The 23,935-nt window shown below is 37.7% G+C and overlaps 1 pseudogene; it reads left to right on the top strand.

The window, feature by feature from the left end:
- The first annotated feature begins 256 nt into the window (after nt 1–256).
- On the top strand, nt 257–4,551 carry LOC121801127 (annotated as a pseudogene).
- Nucleotides 4,552–23,935: the final 19,384 nt, after the last annotated feature.

A 23,935-nucleotide genomic window follows, 5' to 3' on the forward strand; every position in this document is an offset into this window, starting at 1 on the left:
AGGAGCTTAAGCCCCCGATACTTCCTTACTAGTAACGGGCAAGCACATAAAAAAAGTTAATAAAGCGCTATTTTTCCTAAATTAAAATTAAAAATTATTTTTAAGTGATACTACTATATTTTATTTAGGTTATTAATATGGGCTTTTTTAGCGATAATTTATATAAAATTTGAATAAATTTTGTAAAAGGGCTTTCAAGTCTTTTGATCTCTTCATTGCTAGTGCGGACTAGTTCCACTCATGATACCGATTAAGTTGTGGTTCGTCGTCCTTATTACAGATCGCTCTAAACGAGCTAACATCCCTAAAATCCTCCACCTTTCCCGAAAATGCCTCAACCCCGAACACATGCCGCAGCCTCATCCAAGACGCCGCGGACCACGTCAGCATGTCCACGGCCTCTCTGAGTTCCGACACCGCCCACTAGGCCAAGGACGCAAGAACTTGGCTCAGCACCGCGGTGACGGATCAACAAACATGTCTCCAAGCCCTGACTGATCCGTCCGTGAACATCCCCGTCTCGACGCAGAAGGCGATCAGAGCGTGGATGGCGAACGCCGCCGTCTTCACCAGCAACAGCCTGGCGATCGTGTCAAAGATCCCCGACCTCATTCGAGGCCGGATTAGTATTTCTAGCCGAAGAAGAATGAGGGATTTGGCTGGGACGGAGGAGGCGGAATTGAGGCCGAATGCGACGGTGGCGAGAGACGGCAGCGGCGATTACGAGACGATTGGGGAAGCGGTGATGGTCGTGCCGAAGAGAAGCAAACGAAGATTCTTTATCTACGTTAAAAGAGGGAGTATGAGGAAAATGTGGTGGTGGGTAAGGATTGTTGGAATTTGGTGATGTACGGAGATGGATCGGAGAAGACGGCGGTTTCCGGCAACTTGAACTACGTCGACGACGGACTTGGCCTTTTCGATAGTGCCACGTTGAGTAAGTTTTCGGCAGCTATTTAAAAATGTTGGTTTCCAGCAGCTATTTAGTTTTTTTTCGAAAAAAGTCTAGTATCTTGAAATGCCTTGAAAGTCGTAGTCTCGTAGATGTCGGTGAAACGGACCGAGAAGCCGGACTTAGAGCATCCACAATGGGGCGCCCTATACCACCACATCAACATTTTATCCTCCTACCCATTCACCTGCATTGGGATGCCCTATAGGCCGCCCTAAGCATTTTATTTATTTGAATATTTAAAACACTACAAAAATTGAAAAAAAAACTTCATTTCATTGAAAATTCAAACATTACGGTACGAAATAAAAAAATACAAATTCTCAACGGCGGTTACTGTCCCAAACTTCTTCAATCATGTCGTTCATGAGCTGAGCATGGTCTTGTTGGTTGCACATTGAGGCCTGTCTAGATAGAACCTAATTGTAGCCCATCGGTAATCCTCGAACGTGGGGCGGGGTCGCCGTGCTGGAGCTAGATCCACCTTCATCATCGCCCCAATCAGTGACTCTTCCACCTTCGTGTTCGACTATCATGTTATGCAAGATGATGCACGCATACATGACATCGACGATGACTTCCTTGTACCAGAAACGCGGCGGACCTTTCACTATTGCCCACCGTGCTTGGAGCACACCAAATGCCAGCTCCACATCCTTCCGCGTAGCCTCCTGTTTTTTGCGCAAATAAAACTCTCTTGTCACCCATTGGACAGCTGATCGTCTTCACAAAAACAAGCCACCTTTGGTATATGCCATCGGCCAAGTAGTACCCCTATGATATTGGCGTCCATTGGCAGTGAACTCGATGGTCGGGTCGTTGCCATTGCATTGCTCGGTGAAGAGGCTGGATGAGTTGAGGACGTTGATGTCGGTGTTCGACCCCGCTACACCGAAGTAAGCATGCCAGATCCAGAGCCGATGGTCAGCGACGGCTTCGAGGATCATCGTCGGGTGGCTGTCCTGATATCCAGGAAAGTCGTGCGCCGTCTCGTGCATCTTCATCAGGGCCTGGCAATCCACAGCAGTCGGCTTTCGCAAATATGTGCTGCTATAAGCCTCCACAATTTCCCTACAAAAATTCTTCAGGCACTCGCGGCCAGTTGTCTCCCTGACGTGAAGGTACTCGTCGAACATGTCCGCCGTGGTACCGTAGGCCAACTGCCGGAGCGCAACCGTGCACTTCTGCAATGGCGCAAGTCCGGGTCTGCCGATGCCATCTTCCCGATACTGGAAGTATTCATCACGTGCCTCCAACGTTTGGACAAAGCTGAGAAAAAGATCTGCGAACACCGTGGTTGCTCGTCAAAATAGTCTGCGAACAGAAGTTGGTGAGCTACGTCATGCTAGCGGCGGACAAACGTCCGACGTCGAATCGGCCTCGGGATCTGCACCGCCTGGACCTGCTCCGCCGCTTCACGCTCGCAATTGAATAAGGCCCGAGTCAAGGCCCGAGTCAAGGCCTGAGTCAAGGCCTGAGTCAATGACCTGCTCACCAATTGAATAAGTATTCCGCCGTAGCCTCATGAATGCAATTGAATAAGGCCCGAGTCAAGGCCCGAGTAATGCCCTCCGAGGTACTCCAGTTGTCGCCGGGTCTCATTATTTTTAGTGAGGAAGATTGGGAGAGAAATATTGGTGTGTGGGGAAAGTGAGAGATGAGAGAGAAAATTTGGTGTGGAAAATGGAATGAGAAATGAGGTTTAAATAGATAAAAATTAGGAAAAAAAAGGAAAACGCGTTGCAGCGTCCGCGGTATCGTCCGAGTGACCCGCAGTGGGGCGGACGATACCGCGGACGATGCATCGAGCATCGTCCGCATGGCTACAGTGGCGGGCGATAGCCCACCCGATGAGTAATTTGATGTTATAGCCCCTCAGATAAATACTAGGAGCATCCACAGTGGGGGCAGACCGCCCATATGAGGGGCTAAAACATCAAATTACTATTTTTGATTTTTTCTAATTTTTATTTTAAATCATTTAGGGGTTTTGTTATGTTAGGTCATATAAATAATGTGAAAATAGTTTTTTGATATCGTCCGCCCGTCTGAGGGGCTAAAACATCAAGTTACTATTTTTGATTTTTTCTAATTTTTGTTTTAAATCATTTAGTGGTTTTGTTATGTTAGGTCATATAAATAATGTGAAAATAGTTTTTTGAACTTTTGTTACGCTTTTACTTAATTCGGTCATTTTCATAGGGCTTTGGTATCATTTAAGCTCCCACCAAATTAACATTTTTATTATTTTCTTTAATAGGGCACATTATTAGAAAAAATATGAAATTTAATAAAATTTTGTCTTATGCAATTTTAAAAATCATCTTGAAAAATCATAAGAGTTAACATTTTTTTTGCTAATATCCAATGAGCAAGGAAATTGCATTTCAGCTAAAATTGGAATTTGTATGTGTATCTCTATTCAAAATCTTTCATATCATACTATTAATTTGACAATGTTATAATTGTAAACATTGTTAACTTCATTAATTTTTACTAGGTACCCTCTCCGTCCTTGAAATTTTATCACATTTTTTCATTTTCGTCCATCCCATAAAATTTATCTCATTTTACTTTTTTATCATTTTTGGTAATGGACCTCAAATTCCACTAACTTATTTTCGCTCCTATATTATTATAAAACTAATACTTTAAAATTAGGACTCATATCCTATCAATTTTTTAAACCCATTTCATTACATTTCTTAAAATCTACGTCCGGTCAAATTGTGACAATATTTAAGGGATGGAGAGAGTAATTTTTAAATTGCAAGAACTTACCAAATTTCATGATTTTTTAGTCAAAAATATATCCTTGCAGTCGCAGAAGGCCGCGGCTTCGTGGCGATGGACATGGGCTTCAAGAACACCGCCGGCCCAGAAAAGTTCCAAGCCGCGGCCGTCCGATCCTCCTCCAACCGCTCCATCTTCTACCGCTGCCGCTTCGACGCCTACCAAGACACCCTCTACGCGCACTCCAACCGCCAATTCTACCGCGACTGCGCCATCACGGGCACCATCGACTTCATCTTCGGCAACGCCGCCGCGGTCTTCCAGAACTGCCGCGTCGAGGCGCGCCAGCCGCTGAGAGGGCAGTACAACACCATCACGGCGCAGAGCAAATCCGACCCGAACCAGAACACGGGCTTCGCCATCCACCGCTGCAGCATCGGGCCGCGGGGGAACGTCACGGCCTGGTCCTACTTCGGGAGGCCGTGGGAAAATTACTCGACCGCGGTGGTCATGGTCACCGAGATCGGTGGGGTCATCGATCCCGAGGGGTGGATCGCGTGGGAGCCTACATTTCTGATTTCTTTTGATTGGCCCATTGTAACAATTTGGGCTTGGTTTACGACTGGCCATGGTTTTAAATTTATGTCATTTTTTCAATTAAAATCTTTTGTCAAAAGTAGTTCATCATACATATATTTATTTCTTTTTTAAATAGTGGACATTGTTAAATATCAGTTGGGTTGAAATATATAAATCAGAAAATTGCATTAAGGCCGGCCCATACATGTATATTTTAATAAATTATCGACTTTAGTCTATTTTGGCACTATGATAAACTTTATTATTCCATTCTTATTTAATAATCATGACTATATAGGTCGCCCTAGGGTACCTGAAAAAGCGTTGATGGACAAATGACTATACAACGGTTTTAATGGAAACTGATTCGGGTATTATGAGGTGATATATTCGATTAATGAATTAGATAAGACCAAGTGCAACATTATTGGTTGGGTGGACAAGAGTCGATACTTAATTCTATGACAATATTATGTAGGGATTAATCTTCACTTATAAGTTATGATATTTCTTTATGACAAAATTACTCTCCCACAATCTCCAATCAATTTAATCTCAGATAATCTCGTAAAGTAGCTGAAGAACCAATACTTCACTTGTCGAACGGTAGAAATGTGACTTTCATATTACTTCTATTGTCCCCTAGTATTGTGTAGTGTTGAGTTTTTTTTTCGATCTTTGGTGACTGTGTTAGTTGATGTTTCTTTTCCTTCGTGCTTTACGTGTTGATGGTAGGCGTGTTTGTCTTTTGATATTGACTGTTGTCTAATTGTGTATTGTATTTCTTACCTATTTTTCTATTTCAATGTGTTTATTTATGCTTATTTTTCTTTTTGCTAACTTGAACACTATTTTTCTATTTCAATGTGTTTATTTATGTTTATTTTTCTTTTTGCTAACTTGAACATTGCACTGATATTGCTCACCCTCTAACTCCACTAAGTGACGAATAATTAAATAGTAAAAATATATTATGAATGACGTGATGAATTGTGTAATAGAAATTGTTGATTAATAAAGAATTAAATATACATAAATGATGTTTGTTTTTTATGGACCAACTAAAGCAAAAAGGGTATATCTCGTATGGACCGACATAGTATATTATTATCATGTAATGTAACATCTACAAAAATGGAGAGTATATATTACACAGCAAAAGCATTGATGATTACATGTGAGTATGCTGGATTTCGAAAATGTATTCGAACCAATCAAAATCTTGCACATAGATTTCATAGTTGTCCACCAAAGTTTTGTCAAATAAATCATATCCATTGAGCACCACGTTACCTTGAGCTCTCGTTTCTTCCATCGACCTATCATCAGAATTCAATTATTGAATTAATTATTTATTGATCAATGTCTTTTCTAGACTCATCACTTGTAGTATTTCATTATATATTTGAAAACGACCTATGATCATCGATCGTTCGTGTCATATATATTTAGCATGGAGTGGTGTGGGATGTTCTCTTTCTTATCGGATTTGGATTAATATACAGCAAATATTTTATATTTTCACAATATCATATACACGTTTTTATAGGAAAAAGGTTATCAAGTTGATATATCAACAATGTACATTGGTATAGGACAAAAAGGACAATATAGGGCATTAGTAGTATATATTACATTTAAGGCAAATTTGTGCAAAAAATTATGAAGTTAATTTGGTCATATTATATTACAATATTAGTACTAATCAAATGGACAGCTTTTGTAATTTGGCTAGTGCTATCAAATTATCCAAATTTAAGAAGTATTGATCGATTCAATGGCTCTATTTCCTAGTCACGTGATTTGTTAAATGTGACTAATAACCAAGAAACATTGACCAATCATGAAAAGATATGCTACGGCTTGGAATAATATTCGAAAAAATATTAAGCTCATTAAAGAAAATAATGCTATCAAAAAAGTAAAAAGTACTTTGATTTCACTCCAAAGAAATGGCAAAAGAAGAACTAGCTTTCCATACACGTGCAATTCTATCCCATTCCATTTTGAAACAAAGATGGTAAACTACACATATTAGGCCGTAACGTGAAAAAGGAATGGTGTAGTAACATTAACATACACAATGTCGGATCCACTATCGATCTATGAGAGCCGAAAAACTGCAATAAATTCGGCCTTTGGTGCTATACCAGCTCCAATCTTACCGTGCAACAACTTCGTTCCACCTTTGAAGACTGAAGTTCACTTTTGTTTTTCGTTCGTCATTCATTGTCAGCGACAGTACCCATTCCATAATCTTTGTCCTATGAATGATGTACCCCTTCGTCCGTGATATAATTCCGCATTTTGTCATTTCGGTATGTCCGTAATTAAAATTTTTTTTGAGAAGTGAACCATACATTCGATTAAATCACCATCCTCTTTCATTCGATTAAATCACCATTCTCTTTCATATTCAACTAATTAATTTTTTTCTACTTATTCTTTTAGATTTTTTAAACTCATACTAAATCAAAACAGGATATTATATATATTACGGGCGAGGTGTGATCAAATACAAACCCCTATCTATAATACAAACTACAAACTTTAATCCTACACACTCCTTGTAAGTAATCAACGGTTAGAAATGAGATTCATATGTCAATGTCAACGCCTAATACAAATTCTGTCACTGAGGGAATGTCAACGCCTAATTTCAAATTCTGTCACTGGGGAATGTCAACAATGTCAACGTCTAAAGTTTGTATATTTTGTATCATAGAGGATTTGTAGATTATCATGACCCTATTACGGGGCAATGGGAATACATGGTAAGGACCTACAACATTAAGAGTGTCATTATATCATAACCAATACATCTCGAAATAACGTTTCTTCACACACGATGACCTTTTCCAGTCTACTAGATTTCTAATCTAGAGTTTAGCGAGACTAATATTGTGTGTATTATAAGTAAGATGGTATGTTTCGAGTAATTAGGTTGAAAATGCCATCATTGAATATTTGAAATAATGAATACTTGCATTGGTATTTTGTGGTGCAACTAATATCAAAAAATTTAAGATGGTTGTAATAAAAAAAAATAAAGATGGTGTATCATCAATCATGAATTCATGATGTCTCACCAATATTATTCATTGTTTAGTTGCGGTCAATTTATTAGTTTTGGCGCTGCATATTTCAATCACTTTTGATTAATGCACTTATTGAGTCAACTGATTACTAAAAGACAATTAAATAATTATTAGAAGACAATTAGATGGAGCATTTTTTTTTTCCGTTTCCACGATTTATTTTGCCAGAACTCAGGATATTCTAGAATTTTGACAAATTAAATTAGTATCATTGCACAATGATTAGTCGTTCACAACATAGGATGATATTAAAAATGGAATAAATTTCAGTATTTCACTACACCATTTTAGAAGCGGCTACTACAATATTGGATGTAATTACAATAATGATGAAATTATGTCAAATAATGTTTTGCTAATAATGAAATTGTGTCAAATTCACTAAAAATACTCAAAGTCAGAAATTAATTTAGTTTTGGGTAGTGATAAATGTACATAATTGTACGTACATAATCGGACTTTTTCTTAACATTATACATTGAAAATCGTTTTACAAACATTAATTGATTTAAAATAAATTTCATACTAATCATTTCGCAACACTTCGAAAAAAATTAAAATTTTAACTTAATATTTGTATATTTAAGCAAAAAAATATTCTCTTACTAAAAATTATATAATTAATTCGAATCAAGCTCGAAATCATGTTACGATTTAACATACAATTTCTATATCACTTCTTTCTTATTGCTACATATAATACAATAAACAACAAAACTAATTTTTAATTAAATTCACTTAAATTTAAATATTTAAAGATATTATATACATACATTTATCTTTTCTCTTTAGTTTTATATAGTGGGTTAATCAAATAGACCAAAGAAAAAAGACAATTAAGAAAGTATAAAATTTTTGAACCCACAGAAAAAGTAAGTTTGAATGGCCCGAAAAGAATATGGCCCTACCAATTTCCCTTGCTAGAGGTGAGGTACAAAGGGGTGCACTATGTTTAGGTCCACTATTAAATTGAAAGATGGTAAGTAATTGGTGACTTATGAAAATGGTATTGAATTTTTAAATTCGGTAAAAAAAAATCGACCCTTTGTTACAAGAAGAAAACTGTCCTATTAAAGAAAGCATTCTTAGCTTAAAGACACGAGCTGTCCTAAGACTAAACTGAACTGCGCAAATCAACAACAAACTAACAAAGCGTAAAACAAGAAAAGAGTAGAAAAGTCTCACGGATCGATGATGTTGGTATTCTTAAGATCAAATGTCTCAGATTTGAATAGTCACTAACACTTTATAGATCGAAATCATTACTTAATATTTTAAGCATATGGTTTACAAAATGATAGTTTGCCTGACATGCATGATGAGCACGTGAATGATGAACGGAGTGATGTTAGAGAATGGACATACTCAGGGAATCGTCGATGATGCATATGTTCTATATCTCGTTGGCCATTATACATGCTTCGTTGTCTTGATTTGAAGTTCTTTGCAAGGTTTGCTATTTGATTTAGTGTTGCTAGTTTTTATATGGTCTGTTTGGAGTCAACTCGAAGTGTCCCTCTATTTCTAATGTCAAAATGTTTTAGCTCGCCATATCTTGGCTTGTACAACTATTTTTATTGCATCGAAACGAAAAACCCAATATGCCTTTCAGAAAACAATTGAACACACCAATTAGATGAAAAATAAAAACCTATCTCAATATATATAATAATAATAATAATTATTATTATTATTTCTATACTTCGTATTCATGTTCAATGTAAATCATTATAAAAGTCCATGTCTTGTAATTCCCTAATCCTTTTACAACATTTTCCTTCAAGTCATTGCTCCACATATACAACGAGTGTTACACTTGAAAAAGGAATTAATAGCATGTGAAGAAATTTCCTAGTTAATTTCGACCACTAAAAACTTATGAAAATGAGTTATTGGCCACATATATGTACACAAGTGGGAGGAACTTTATTTAAATACGATAATCATACAAGTATTAAATTATATATAGTACATGATTTAGACATTATTATAAAGTCACTTTTCATGATTGTTTTTTCAGAAAACAGGATTTAATTCGGCAATCAATTATCCAGAATGCGAATGGTATTGCTTAGCTAGAATGTGGATTCCTTGTCATTGTTGTCAACAACTAGACAGTTGGATTAAGACATTTTTAGCATAACCTTTTATGTTTAGTTGCTAATCAACCATTGGGTCCACGTGGCTCTAAATTTTGAAATCGTCAAATTCAATTTGTCGAAATAAGATTGGTTAATTAAGCTTAAAATTAGTATTTTGGTCGAATAATATGTATTATACGTTATTATTCATTTCAAACTTAGTATTTTGGTCGAATAATATGTATTATACGTTATTATTCATTTCAAACTCTTTTGTGTTAAGTTATTTATTGTTTCTTATGCATCAAATATATCGATCGATATAATTGCAGATAATATATGTATCGAAATGTTTGTTTAAATTATGACAATGGTGGATCATTTAAAATTAATTCTTGGTATTGATTTTGAGTTAACTCAAAGGAGCAAGGTTTTGTTTAGGCTACACATTCTAAGCTCATGTTTATATAATTAATTAATCTATTGTTCGTTATTCTTGGCCAGAGCATTATAATTAATTGAAAGAAAAAGAATTTCTGAACTACTTATAGATAAAAGTTTGTATTGGAGTATGATTTTTTGTGTATGCATAAATTAGGAGTTATATAGAAATTGAATTTTGCCTATAAAATTTAAGAGAGACTAAATAGGAGACCAGATTATGACTAAAGTCGTCGCATGCAAGTTTTAGGGGTCCATAAATGGACATCATTGTTCTTTTCGATCTTGTTTTATTTTGATAACTTTATTGTATTATTAGAAATATTCACACAATAGTGAAATGTATAATATGATCAGATATATCGTTTTTTTTTCATTTGAATACGTATTCAATAAAAAGTACTAGTATGTACCACAAATAACAATCAAAAGTTCAAGATAACATAACCTTATGCTATCAGAGAATATTGAAAAGATTTCTCAATTATTGTATTTTTAGAAGAACGTTTTCTTTAATAAACTTAATATTTATGAATTAATAAACGAAGTGTTCGATTGGATATGACCCTTTACCACACCCATTACTCTTAGCCACACAAATTGAGGACACTCTCTGCCTTAAGGCCTTCCATTGACTTTACAATTAAGTTAGGAGGTGTTTGATTTGTAAGATTGTATCTGGAATTAAATTTGTAGTGTGTTTGGTTCATTAGATTCAATCCCACAATTCAATCCTAATGGATAATTATGGGATAATTAGTCATAGTTAATCTCCTATAATTAAAATAATTTCACAACTCAATTCTAGAATATACCTTACATTATTTTATCTTAGAAACCGAACACCACCTTAAAGAATTATTTCTACACTATATGATTTATCTATATTAACATCATAATTTTATTTTTATTTTTTTATTTTTTATTTTAAATATTATTATCGACATCATTATATTTTACTAATTATATAATAATGATTTGTTATTTCATTTAAAATTATAACAAAAATGATATTTACCCTATTTTATTATAGTCCCCATATTCTTGCTTTATTTAATTTTTTCTTAAGATTATTTCCCCAAATGATCATAGGAATGTGATACTCTATCTTACAATCTTTTGTGTTTCATGATATTATACTAAAATTTTTATTATTATACAATAGTACAATACATTACGATTAACATTTATAATAAGAAATTGAAAATTTAAAGAGATTATGCTTCATATTTTTGGAATTACAGTTATGTAATCATTTGATAATAAAAAAATATTTTAAAGCTATGGTATATGAGTTTTAAAAATTCAATAATTCTATTATAGATTTAGTCGTGGTGAATAATTATGTTGTAAAAATTATTTTTCATACTAATGAAATTATTAGTGGAATGTCGTACGATTGTTGTGTCGGAAGATCTTTTTCCAAATTCATTGTATAAATAATTCATGATTCTTCCAATTCTATGTTTTGACAAAAGTATTCATATAGCAAAGGATCAAATGGGTCCTCTAATTAACCGCAATAATTTTACTACATCATACATATAAAATTACTGAATTCGTTGTACAATAATTTATTGAATTAAAAAAATATAAAATTATATATCGGATTCAATAATTATAGCAACTTAATATAACCAACCTCTCTATGTACATATAGTATGATTTGACAAGTTTGGCTTATGACCAAGATTAAGTTTGGTGTACCAAGATATTAACATAAGTTGCAGCTACATGTGACCAAAGCAATAGCTACTATAAAATATTGTTCTTTTCATGCAAGTTAAATTAGTTAATGTTCGCATTATCCATGGGATTTTGTATTATATTAATATAATGGGTTATTTTACAGTATAAAATAATCATATTTCATTCTTCGATTTGTTTTTAGTTATCAATATTAAAAGTCGAATTATTCAAGGAACTCCTTTTGGGTAGATTGTTATTTGTGATTCAAACTTTAGAATTATTTGTAAAAATAATATAGTCAACTCTTTAAAATACTAAATTTTAATAAAATTGTTAAAATGACCCTATTTCTATAAAATACAAGCTATATGGTTAGTAAAAATTAGGTGTTTCGTCAAATCCTATCGGTAAACATGTAAAACATAGTTTCTCTATTAGGTTATAAAGTAATCACAAGATATATAGCTTTACTAAGTAATTAAATTTGAGAGAGTTCTTAGCATAAACACTTGATGAGATTATATTTTTTTTAATACTCCAAATTTTTCTGATTTTCCTTACTAACAGCAACAGATAAGATTATACTATTTTTTTAATGCTGGTTCCATTTTTACAACTTCTACAAAAATCAGATATTGTTTTTGTATTTTATAGTCCGTACTATTTTTAAAACATTTGAAAGCTTATGCCATTTTTTTAAAGCGCACGTCATTTAGTAAAAAAAACCTTAAAAAAGAGCCCACAAATCACAATTAATTCTTCATTTGTATATCTTCTATGCTTAATCACATTCACATGAATTATCTTAGATTCATCATTCTTTTTCCCCTTCATTAATTCATTTAATCGCACCAAATTATATCCATAATGATCCATTTCTCGTTTCCAATTATTTTTATTTTATATTTTTACTATTATAATCACGCGAAACGATTTTTAAAAAGTACAGTACTCAGTTTCAAATTAATTAATTCCTCGAAGTAATCACATAAATAAAATAAAACGGTGAGCTGAAAATAGAAGTTTCTAACGTATAAAGTAGATATATAGCTCCAACGATTAAATAAGCCTATCTTTCTTAAGTCGATAATTTGTGAATATTTTAATCCACCTTAGCTTATTCTAAAAGAAAATGAACTTTTCATGCCAGTCACACATTATTCCATAAAGCAGTTTGTTTTGTTTTTCTTTAAAAGCCATGTATGAAAATGGCCTTAGTGGGTCCTAATTGATGCTTGTCACAATTGATTAAGTCCTCTTCCACGGCATTAATATTATTATATTGGGACAATTATTTATTCAGTTTTATATTATTACTATTAAATATTATAATACTCCCTCCATTCTGCGGTAAGAGTCAACTCATTTTTGCACTCATTTTGAAAATAAATAAATAAATTAAATACGGAGTAGTTAAAGTGGAGAGAGAGAATAATGTAAAGAAAAGTTTTATATACATTATTCTCTCTTATTTTACTTTCACTTTAACTATTTATTAAATCATTTTTTAAATGAGTGCAGAAAATAAAATGAGTCAACTACAATAGACCAGATGAGTACCAAATGTAAATATTTAGAAATTGTGCTCTTTACAAAATTACTCTATATATTATCAATCAAATTTTATTAGTATTTTAATTTATATATATTATCAAGCAAATTACTCTGTATATATTTACTACGGAGTAGTATATTATAAATCACATAAATTTTGAAGATCGTAATCTTTTTTGGTCAAAATTTTAAAATTGTGTTGTAAATCAGAAAAATAAACAAAAGAATAGTATCAAAATATAAAATATAAAATATAAAAAATTTCACTTTTGGGTGTAGAGACATACTGTATCAGTGCAGTTGACCCTCAAATCATTATGTGCTTACTTCCAACAGAAAAAATCAACATAGGCATGCATGCAAAATTTACATTGACGAGGATAAATTCATGTGTATATTAAATAAATATTACTCCATTTGATATTAATATTAATGCGGCCAAATTAATTACTACAATTCTTCATTACTAAATCGTTTCTATTTAACATAAAAGTCTCATATATAGTTTTAGCCTTTTAGGGAATTAGAGCCAAGATAATAATTTATATTAATCTTGAAAGAAAATCATTATTGATTTGGATCAGGATGAAGTGATGAACTGTTCATCGATCCGAGGATAATTTTCAACCATAATATATTATTAGTAGTCAATTCTTTATTTAATTATTAGTTTTTTCTTAATCTTAATGTTGTTATTAAATTGGGATGGATTATTCACATAGTAATTAATCTATTTATATATATACATATAATTCAGCTCTATATGGAATGTTTTTGCATTTGTCTCGAGTGGCGTCGAATCAAATCATCAACAATAACACAGTTAATTAACTCATTTAAATCTAGACAATTTTTTGATAAATACGTGTAGAATTAGCAATGAAATTATTGTCTCATCAAGTAATCAATTATGCAAATTTAGACCATCCACGTGTATCAACAGCCACCCCATATCGTCAAGGTTTCTGTCGAAGACATGGACACAAATAAATGACTAATATTGCAATTATTTTTCCCAATTAATTTTATGAATATCTTCCCATCCAATCCCTATAAATTGTAATACTATGATTTTATTTATTAACTTAATAAATTTACACAATTAATAATTGGTCAATTATAATGTCTAGTAAAAAAATCCACAAACCCCAACGCAATTAATATGTCGTTGACAAGTCAAGTAAATGTCGTTGACAAGTCAAGCTCTTAATTAGAGAAGATGAAAAGCAACGCAATTACGCAAAGGGAGATTAAAAACGTGTTTGCATGACTACTTGGATTAGGACATTTTAGTACTACTTCGGTACTATATATATTAAAAGAGTTGGAATTATAACTCATTGAATTGATAAGTAGATAAGTATTTCACTTCAATTATACCACATTTTGAGTCTATTCTACTCTGATTACGAGTTAATTGAGTTAGAATTTCAAGTAATTGACATGATAGATAAGTTGTACTTTTTCTTGCATGTAAAGTAATCTAATTTATGATTTATAATATTAAAATGAAATATATATACATTTAACTAATTGTAAAAAAACGTTATAAAATTCAAAATATTTCTTATTGGAACTTGTTCATTTATATAATAATAAAAGTAATACATATGTATATTATACTAAATATAAACTAGAGGGTTTATTTACTTTGTACTCCCTCCGTCCGCGAATAGGAGTCTCATTTCCTTCCGGTACGGGTTTTAAGAAATGTTAAGAAAAGTGGGTGAAAGAAAGTTAGTGGAATATGGGTCTCACTTGTATATATTGGTTTTAAATGATATGTGAGTGAAATGAGTTAGTGGAATGTGGGACCTCTTTACCATTTATGGTAATTATGAACCGGGACTCCTATTCACGGACGGACTAAAATGAAAAAAACAGGACTCTTATTCGCGGACTGTCACGACCGCATTTAGCTAAGGATAGCATAATCCGGGGAATTCGCGACTAAGGAGGGATTATAAGAAGCGGGGATAGAATTTAGGGGAAATTAAAGCCAAAGCAAAACGAGACGCACATAACAACTTAAATACGGAAATACTTGTAACCAAAATACACTCGATCATGTAGAATCGAGTGACCGTTCATACAAGTTCTGATTATCAGAGTAAAGAGTAAGATAGACACTGCCTCTTAACCGGCACAGCGGAAACGAAAGAACGCGGTCCATGTATGGAGACATGAACCTCCGAGAGTTTTGTTCATAGTTATCTACTAGATTGCTCTCCACAGCACTTATCCCTTCCCCTTTCCACGACTCAACCTGCACGTTTAGAAATATGCAGGGCTGAGTACAAAAAAGTACTCAGTGAACATAATGCCGAAAATTACAAATATACATTTGAAAAATTGTCAAGCCATCATCGCAGTAATACTCGGGGTTTTATTTAAAAGACCCGAGCTTACTAAAATATTCACTTTGGGCCCTTTTTCCTGTACTTAGCCATATCTGATCACCTTGTGCCGTCGAGATGGTGTTCTCGCACGGTCACCTTACATGCATGTGCCGGGAAGGTGGCCACCTTCCTCGGTCACCTGCTCTGTCCAACATGACAGAGGGAGCTTGTGTACACTAGTCCGAGCGGGGACACCACCCTCACTGGGACCCGAATTCGACTTATATCATCATTCATAATTCACTTGGCCTTAGCCAAACAGATAGGCATCATACACAAAACATTTATGGCAAGACAATATCTTTAAAACATCCACGAACATGTGCTCGCGTTTTCATAGAATACGATTTGTATTTTAAGTATAAGAAAGCTCACCTTGATCGCTTATTTTCCTTACTTGAATCTCTTACTCCGACCTTACTTGCGGAGATAACCTTTTGAAACAACACAATAGGAAAAGAAAATAAAAATACTAATTCAGTTTTAAACTAATCTGATTAAATGAGAAATAAAATCTCAAGGTTTAACTTTATTATTAACATTATTATTATTATTATTATTATTATTCGAAATTTCTAAATCTTGCATTATTTACTTCCACTTCGTTTGCTAGTTAGATTCCAACCAAAATTTGATATTCTATACTTTACTAATTACTCCTAAAAAAATTTAAAACAATTTGGGTCACAACTATTTATTTTAGCTTACTTAACCATTTCATTCTTAGGCCCGGAATAATTTAATTTCGGAATGGACCTCAAATCAATATGCATCACAGCCCCAAGGTCGCTGAATCGGCTCGGAGGCTCCACGTTCCTCGCCGGCCTTGCAATGGATACTTCCTCCCTTGCTACACTCTGCTCCTCGACCGGCTCTTCCCGAGGCTGTAGGTCTGCCGGAGTCGTTTCCTACTCCATGCTCGGCTCATGCCGAGGTTGCAGCTCGGCTGGGACCATGCTCGGCTCTTGCCGAGGTTGTAGCTCGGCTGGGACCATGCTCGGTTCTGGCCGAGGTTTCAGCTCGGCTGGGACCATGCTCGGCTCTTGCCGAGGTTGTAGCTCGGCTGGGACCATGCTCGGTTCTGGCCGAGGTTTCAGCTCGGCTGGGACCATGCTCGGCTCTGGCCGAGGTTTCAGCTTGGCTGGAACCATGCTCGGCTCTTGCCGAGGTTGTAGCTCGGCTGGGATTGCATCCACCAGCCCTCCCCTCCCTTCCAGCGTCGTTGCCGTTGAGACCCTCATCCCCTCCCCTTTTTTTTTGTATTTAAATTTTAAATACCTTTATGATAATAGACTTTGTTAATTTCATTCCAAGATTTCCCAGATTCATGGAACGAAAAGAAAGGATGGGTTTTTGGAGCGTGGGCTGTCATTGTTGACGACGGAGCGCCTAGCTTGCTGCCGGAAGTTCCTCACGGCAGATTTACTGATTGGCTCAAGATGAGTTTCTATATTTATTTTAGAGGTCTACATAGAATTGTTATAAGAGTCACATGCTTTTGGTGTTGTCTAAAGCATCATTAAAAGTCCTATGTTATGTCTATCATTCAATAGCTTGGGGAAAATTCTGGTTTTGGCATGCTACTTGTATGTGTTGGGTGAATTTTGGAGTCCCGGATGTAATATGTGGAAATAAAGGTTACCTAGCATGTTTCCATTTTCATTCTTACTATAATCTGATGTATATGCATAAAAAAAAAAACTTGGAATTACCTTTTATGTGGGGGAAAAAGAGGTGGTGTTTGATTGGTGACTTGATTCTACAAGTGTGTGTAAACCTTCCTCCTTAGGCTCTGTCCGATGTGGAATTGAAGTAGGAAGGGGAATTAGTATGTGGGGTTGGTGAAGGAATTAAGTGGGGTTGGGAAGGGGTGATTAGGATATGTGATGGTAGCGTTTTTCTGGTGAAAGAAAGTGAGGACAAATACTAATCTATAGAAGATGGCAATAAAAGATGGCCACGTAAGCGGTAATTATTCTTGGAGAGAAAGTTCACCATTTGTGTCAGAGAATGAGAATTTTTTTTTCATACTTCATTAATGCATTCATAAATGCAGCATTTATTTCTTTTACTACTCATCAAGTAACATTAAATGTATTGTCATGCCCTTCTCGGATAAGCTATCAGAGAAAATATTAATTAATTATTATTATTATATATATATATATATATATATATATTTTTTTTTTTTTTTTGATCATTTCATTTGGTGTAGGTACAAACGGCGCAAGCTCGGGGCTCGGATTTAATCGCAGTAAAAGTTACTTATATAAGTAATTTAGCTAATAATATTGTTTCTAATAATATCGGCTTAGCGGGTCGTTACATACTACCCCTCTTAAAAGAAATTTCGTCCCGAAATTTAGGATGTTTTTAAACAAAAAGCTCGGGATATTTCTCCTTCATTTTCTCTTCTAGCTCCCATGTTGCTTCTTCCTGTCCGTGGTTTTTCCACAAAACCTTCACTGTAGTAATCGACTTGTTCCGAAGCTGTTGCACCTTTCGGTCTAGTATTTCTATCGGCTTTTCTTCGTAGCTCAAGTCAGGTTCTAAAGCGATTTCCTCGTGACGAATGACATGCTTCGGGTCGAACACGTACCTCCGAAGTTGGGAGACGTGGAATACGTGGTGCACATTACAAAAATTGGGTGGTAATGCCAAACGATATGCTACCGGGCCCACTTCTTCCAGAATTTCATAGGGTCCAATAAACCGTGGTTTCAGCTTTCCTCTGAGTCCAAATCTGGTTATCCCTTTGGAAGGAGATACTTTCAAAAAGACTTTCTCTCCGATGTTAAATTTCAAATCCGTTCGACGCTCATCGGCGTAGGATTTTTGTCGGTCTTGCGCTTCCTTGATTCGACTCCGGATTCGTCTCACGATTTCAATCATCTCCGCCACGGATTCTGGGCCTAATACCTTCCTCTCCCCTACTTCGTCCCAATAGAGTGGAGACCGACATTTTCTTCCATATAGTGCCTCATAAGGTGCCATGTCGATGGTGGCTTGATAACTATTATTATAGGCAAACTCTATCAGATGCAAGATGGATTCCCAATTTTCTCCTCTATCGAGTACGACGGCCCTCAACATATCTTCTAGAGTTTGAATTGTCCTCTCGGATTGTCCGTCGGTCTGGGGGTGGAATGCGGTGCTGAAATTTAATCTCGTACCCATTTCCCTTTGCATGCTTTGCCAGAATCTGGATGTAAACTTCGAGTCTCGGTCTGACGTGATTGTCACAGGTACTCCATGCAGACGCACAATTTCCCTTACGTATAACTGTGCTAGCTTCTCGGATCCATACGTGATGGGAATAGGGATGAAATGAGCACTTTTCGTGAGTCGATCAACAATTACCCAAATGGCAGTATTTCCACGCTTGGATCTGGGCAGGCCTGTCACGAAATCCATGGCGATATGTTCCCATTTCCACTCGGGAATTTCCAAGGGTTGTAGTTTCCCGTAAGGTCGTTGGTGCAATGCCTTGACTCGCTGGCAAGTTAAACATCTCTCGACAAACATTGCGATGCTTCTTTTCATGCCGTCCCACCAAAACTTTCTTTTCAGATCCTGGTACATTTTTGTGCTTCCCGGATGAGCGGTATACGGTGTGTCGTGTGCCTCAATCAATATTTCATTCCTAAGGTCCGGATTGGCCGGTACACACAGTCTTCCTTCAAAAGTGAGGGCATTGTCCGCCTCTTCTCTAAAATTGCTTTGCTCACCGGTCCGCACTTTTATTCGTATTTTCTCCAGCGCTTCGTCGTGTCTTTGGGCGTCAACTATTCGTTTCCTCAGGTCGGGCTGCAGCACCAAAGTTGCGATTTTAGCTTCCACCGTTTCCGGTGCTTGTATTATTTCTATTCTCATCTTGGCGAATTCTTGTATTAATATTCCCTCCCTGGTGGCTAGACAAGCTTGTGATTGGGACTTTCGACTCAGTGCGTCAGCTACCACATTTGCCTTGCCCGGATGGTAGTTTATGCTGCAATCGTAATCCTTCACCAGCTCGAGCCATCTCCTCTGCCGCATGTTTAGATCCTTTTGTTCGAAGAAGTATTTTAAACTCTTGTGGTCAGTGAAAATCTCACATCTAACCCCATATAGGTGGTGTCTCCAAATTTTCAGTGCATGCACTACGGCTGCTAATTCCAGATCGTGAGTGGGGTAGTTCAGTTCGTGGGGTCGGAGTTGTCTCGACGCATAAGCTATCACCTTCCCGTTCTGCATTAGAACGCACCCGAGTCCATTTTTCGAAGCATCTGTGTAGACCACGTAATTTGTTCCTGGTTCTGGCACGGCTAACACGGGGGCGGTGGTTAATTTCTCTTTTAGCAGTTGGAAGCTAGCTTCGCATTCAGGGGTCCACACAAACTTGATGCCCTTTTTGAGTTGTTGCGTCATTGGCCTGGCAATCTTTGAGAACCCTTCGATGAATCTTCTGTAGTAGCCAGCCAGTCCTAGAAAACTCCGAATTTCGTTCGGGTTGGTTGGTGATTTCCAGTTTTGTACGGCCTCTACCTTTGCTGGATCTACCCGAATTCCTTCTGCCGTTACTATGTGTCCAAGAAAATTAACCTCATTGAGCCAAAACTCGCACTTGCTGAATTTAGCATAGAGTCTCTCGGTCCTCAACGTTTCGAGGATAGTTCTTAGATGCTCAGCGTGTTCCGATCTATTCCTCGAGTAGATGAGGACGTCGTCTATGAAGATCAGGACGAATTTGTCGAGATATGGGTGAAATATGCGATTCATCAAATCCATGAACACCACAGGGGCATTGGTTAATCCAAAAGGCATTACTACGAACTCATAGTGACCGTACCTGGTGCGAAAAGCTGTCTTGGGTACATCTTCGGACCGGATCTTCAATTGGTGGTACCCGGACCTTAAGTCAATCTTAGAAAATATACTGGCCCCCTTAAGCTGGTCAAATAAGTCATCTATCCTTGGCAATGGGTATTTATTCTTGAGTGTCACCTTGTTCAACTCTCGGTAGTCTATGCACATCCTCAACGTTCCATCCTTCTTCTTGACAAAAAGTACAGGAGCTCCCCATGGTGACACACTAGGTCTGATAAAACCCAGGTCTAAAAGTTCTTGCAGTTGTAATTTCAGTTCTCCCAGTTCCTTTGGGGCCATTCGGTATGGCGCTTTTGAAATTGGCGCGGCTCCTGGTTCTAAATCGATGGTGAATTCCAGTCGTCTGTCTGGGGGTAACCCGGGCAGCGTATCAGGAAACACGTCTGGAAATTCACGTACAATATCCACATCCTCAATCTTCTTTTCTTCATTATGTTCTTCGCTTAAGTAGACGAGGTAGGCGGGACACCCTTTTTTCACCAGCGCGGCTGCTTGTAGGACCGAAATTATGGATTTGCGCTTGTTCATAGTGATTCCATGGAGCTCAACTTTCCCTTCTCCCGGAGTTTGAAAGGAAATATGTCTTTCACTGCACTTGATGGTGGCGTGGTTCTTGGCCAACCATTCCATCCCTAGTATAATATCGACATCTTCCATTTTCATGACCCCCAAGTTATTAGCAATAACCTTACGTTCTCCGAGCGTGATTTCTAGGTTCGAGCACTTTTGTGTGATTTCTATAACTCCTCCTACTGGTGAGGACACCGTTACTCTAGGTTCGGCTGGTTCTGGTGTGAGTTCTAAAGTGCTTACACACGAGGTTGATATGAAGGAGTGCGAAGCACCAGTATCAAACAAAAGGACAATAGGTACGTTCAGTAGGGTGCCCATACCTGCCAGATTCCCATGGTTGTTGCTCTGTTGGTTTCGTCCCAATGCATATGCCCTAGCTTGTGTTGAGAGGCTCGGTCGTTGTGGATGAGGGGCCTGGTGGTTCTGGGTGTCTGCATGTAGAGCTCGCAGGTGTTGACGTTGTGCTGGCTGGTTAGCTAGTGCACTCCTTCTCTGGGGTCCATTTTGACAGTTCCTGGCGATATGGCCATACTTTCCACAAGTATAACAAGTCATTTCTCCGGTCCTGCAGATTCCACTGTGGGGCTTGTTACATTTGGGACAAAGATTGGGCCTTGGTTGAGTGATTCCTGTCGGTTTAAAGATAGGCTGCCTTGCAAAGTTTTGTGGGCGGGGTGGTCCATGCCATGGCTTCTTTTGTCCCCACTGGTTCTGGTTTCCTTCCCACTTCCTTTTGTCCCTTGGGGCTTGGGACGAGGTCTGCAGTGACATATTTGTAGGGTTGGGTGCAGGTCTTTCTTTAGGCAATGCAGCTTCAATGTCTAAGGCCAGTTTTAGAGCTTCGGAATATGGTAGTCCGCCACGGCTAGCCAATGCTACTCTTATTTCGTGCCTCAAGCCAGCACAAAATTTCTCGGACATCTTTTCATCCGTATCCACTTGATCAGCTCCGTACCTGGACAGGTCAAAGAAAGTGCGATCATATTCTGTCACTGACATTCGTCCCTGTTTCAAGTTATAGAACTCTGTTTCCTTCTGCTTTTTATAGCTCTTGGGGATGTATTTGTCGTAGATTCCTGTCTTGAATTGATCCCAAGTTAGGTCCTCTAGCTGCTGCGGGGTCATTATCTTTTTGCGGGCTTCCCACCAATAATCTGCTGACCCAGTCAGTTGGAGTGAGGCACAAACCAAACGCTCATCGTCTGTGCATTGCAGTAAGTCAAACAGGCGCTCTAGTGCACGTATCCACGATTCCGCTTCAGCGGGGTCGCCTTTTCCGTCAAATGTTGGCGGCTTCTTTTTCAGAAAGGTGTTAATGACAGTCCTATCCACTGTCGGGGCAAGTGGAGGCGAAAGTGATCGAGGTGGAGATGGTGGCGGAGGGTTTACGTATTGTCTTTCGGGCTCAGGGTGCGGCCTTCTACCACGTCCTCTTCCTCTTCCTCGGGGTCGCCCAGCTATCCTTGGCGGCATTTTCTATTGATAAAACACTTCCTTATAAGTTACTATTGTTGGAAAGATTTTAAAGATTAGGAGAGTAGAGAACTTCAATTTATTCAAACAATCATTATCAAATTCTGCTAGAGACAGAAAGTAAAACATGTATATATATACATATAAAGTTTATGTACAGGGAAAAATTGCCTCCACGGAGGACTTTCGTACAACCATTCTTGGTGTCGCAAAATATCACATCTGTTACTAAACAGATGTTAGTCAAAATATGTCAAGCCACAGAACACTCACATGAATGTTTCTGTGATGTCCAAATACTATAGCTAGTCAAAACATAAACCAGAACGGTCTCATAACGGATCCGTTTCTGGAGTACACACATATATACAAAGGTGACATCCCTATCTAGTCAACGATCAGGCTGATGTCTCAGTGGCACTCGCACCGGTCCCCGGGTCCTCCTCACCTTCCTCTGGCTCCTCCTCGTCCGAACTCTCATCAAGGCGAATAGCTGACTCAATAGTGCTACCCGGAGGATGTGGTCCACTGGTCACAGTTCCCCAATGGCGTATAGCCCATGCGACGGGTCCACGCTCTAGTGATATAGGCTCGTGGCGACTCGGAATAGTACGACTCGTCGCTCCTGGCAATGCGTCGGGAGATGCCTCAGAGGGAATGGGCAATGGCTGTAGGCGACTGGTACCTACTATGATCTTCTGCTCAACTGACTCATCCCCGTCTGAAAGAGTGGCGGGGGCCTTGCCCCTCCTACACCTCTCGGCTGCGGCAGCTCGTAACTCTCTCGCCTCGGTGCCTTCCAACCTTACTCCCTCTAGGCTCGGTGCGGGGTCAGGGCTGACTAGGTAGAGATCCTCCTCATCTCCCAAAGGGAAACGAGATGGTCCAGCCTCAAACTCTCCGCGAGTCCGACGCCTCGGTGGAGAGGGCAGAGGTGGGAGAATCAGGTCGGGCTGCTGAATGACCGGCTCGGGCTGAAGGTCTGCTGGCTGCGGGACCCCTGGGTCTCCTACCGGGGCTAGATCGCCCGGCCGCATATATGGCCCCCTCGGTGCCTGACCATGTAGGATAAAACACGAGTGGATCTCCCCGATGAACTCGGGAAAATCACCAAAAGAGTCGAAGAAAGGGGCTACAGAAAATATATAATCACGGGATCGATCGATGGCAAAGCCTACCCAATCCGAGGGTAGAAGTCTGATAAGTCGCTGTATCCCGTCATAGTGAGTCACTCCAAAGGGGTGTGCTCTCTCCCATAGCCACCTAAACTGTGCTAGAGATATCCCAAGATCCTCTCCTACGAGTATCACAAATGTGACGTACTCAAGGAGAATATCCTCGACTGTAGGATAGACCATCTGCAAAAGAACCTATATCGATCAGCCTCCCCCCCCTCGTATCGCGGTACGTAAATATGCATATAAAACATAAAGAAGTAAACGTGATGTGATGCGGATGCTTGGTCATTCCTACGAGTCGTATCCAACTATGTTATAT

Source organism: Salvia splendens, chromosome 4 (genome assembly GCF_004379255.2).
Source record: "Salvia splendens isolate huo1 chromosome 4, SspV2, whole genome shotgun sequence".
Lineage (NCBI taxonomy): Eukaryota > Viridiplantae > Streptophyta > Magnoliopsida > Lamiales > Lamiaceae > Salvia > Salvia splendens.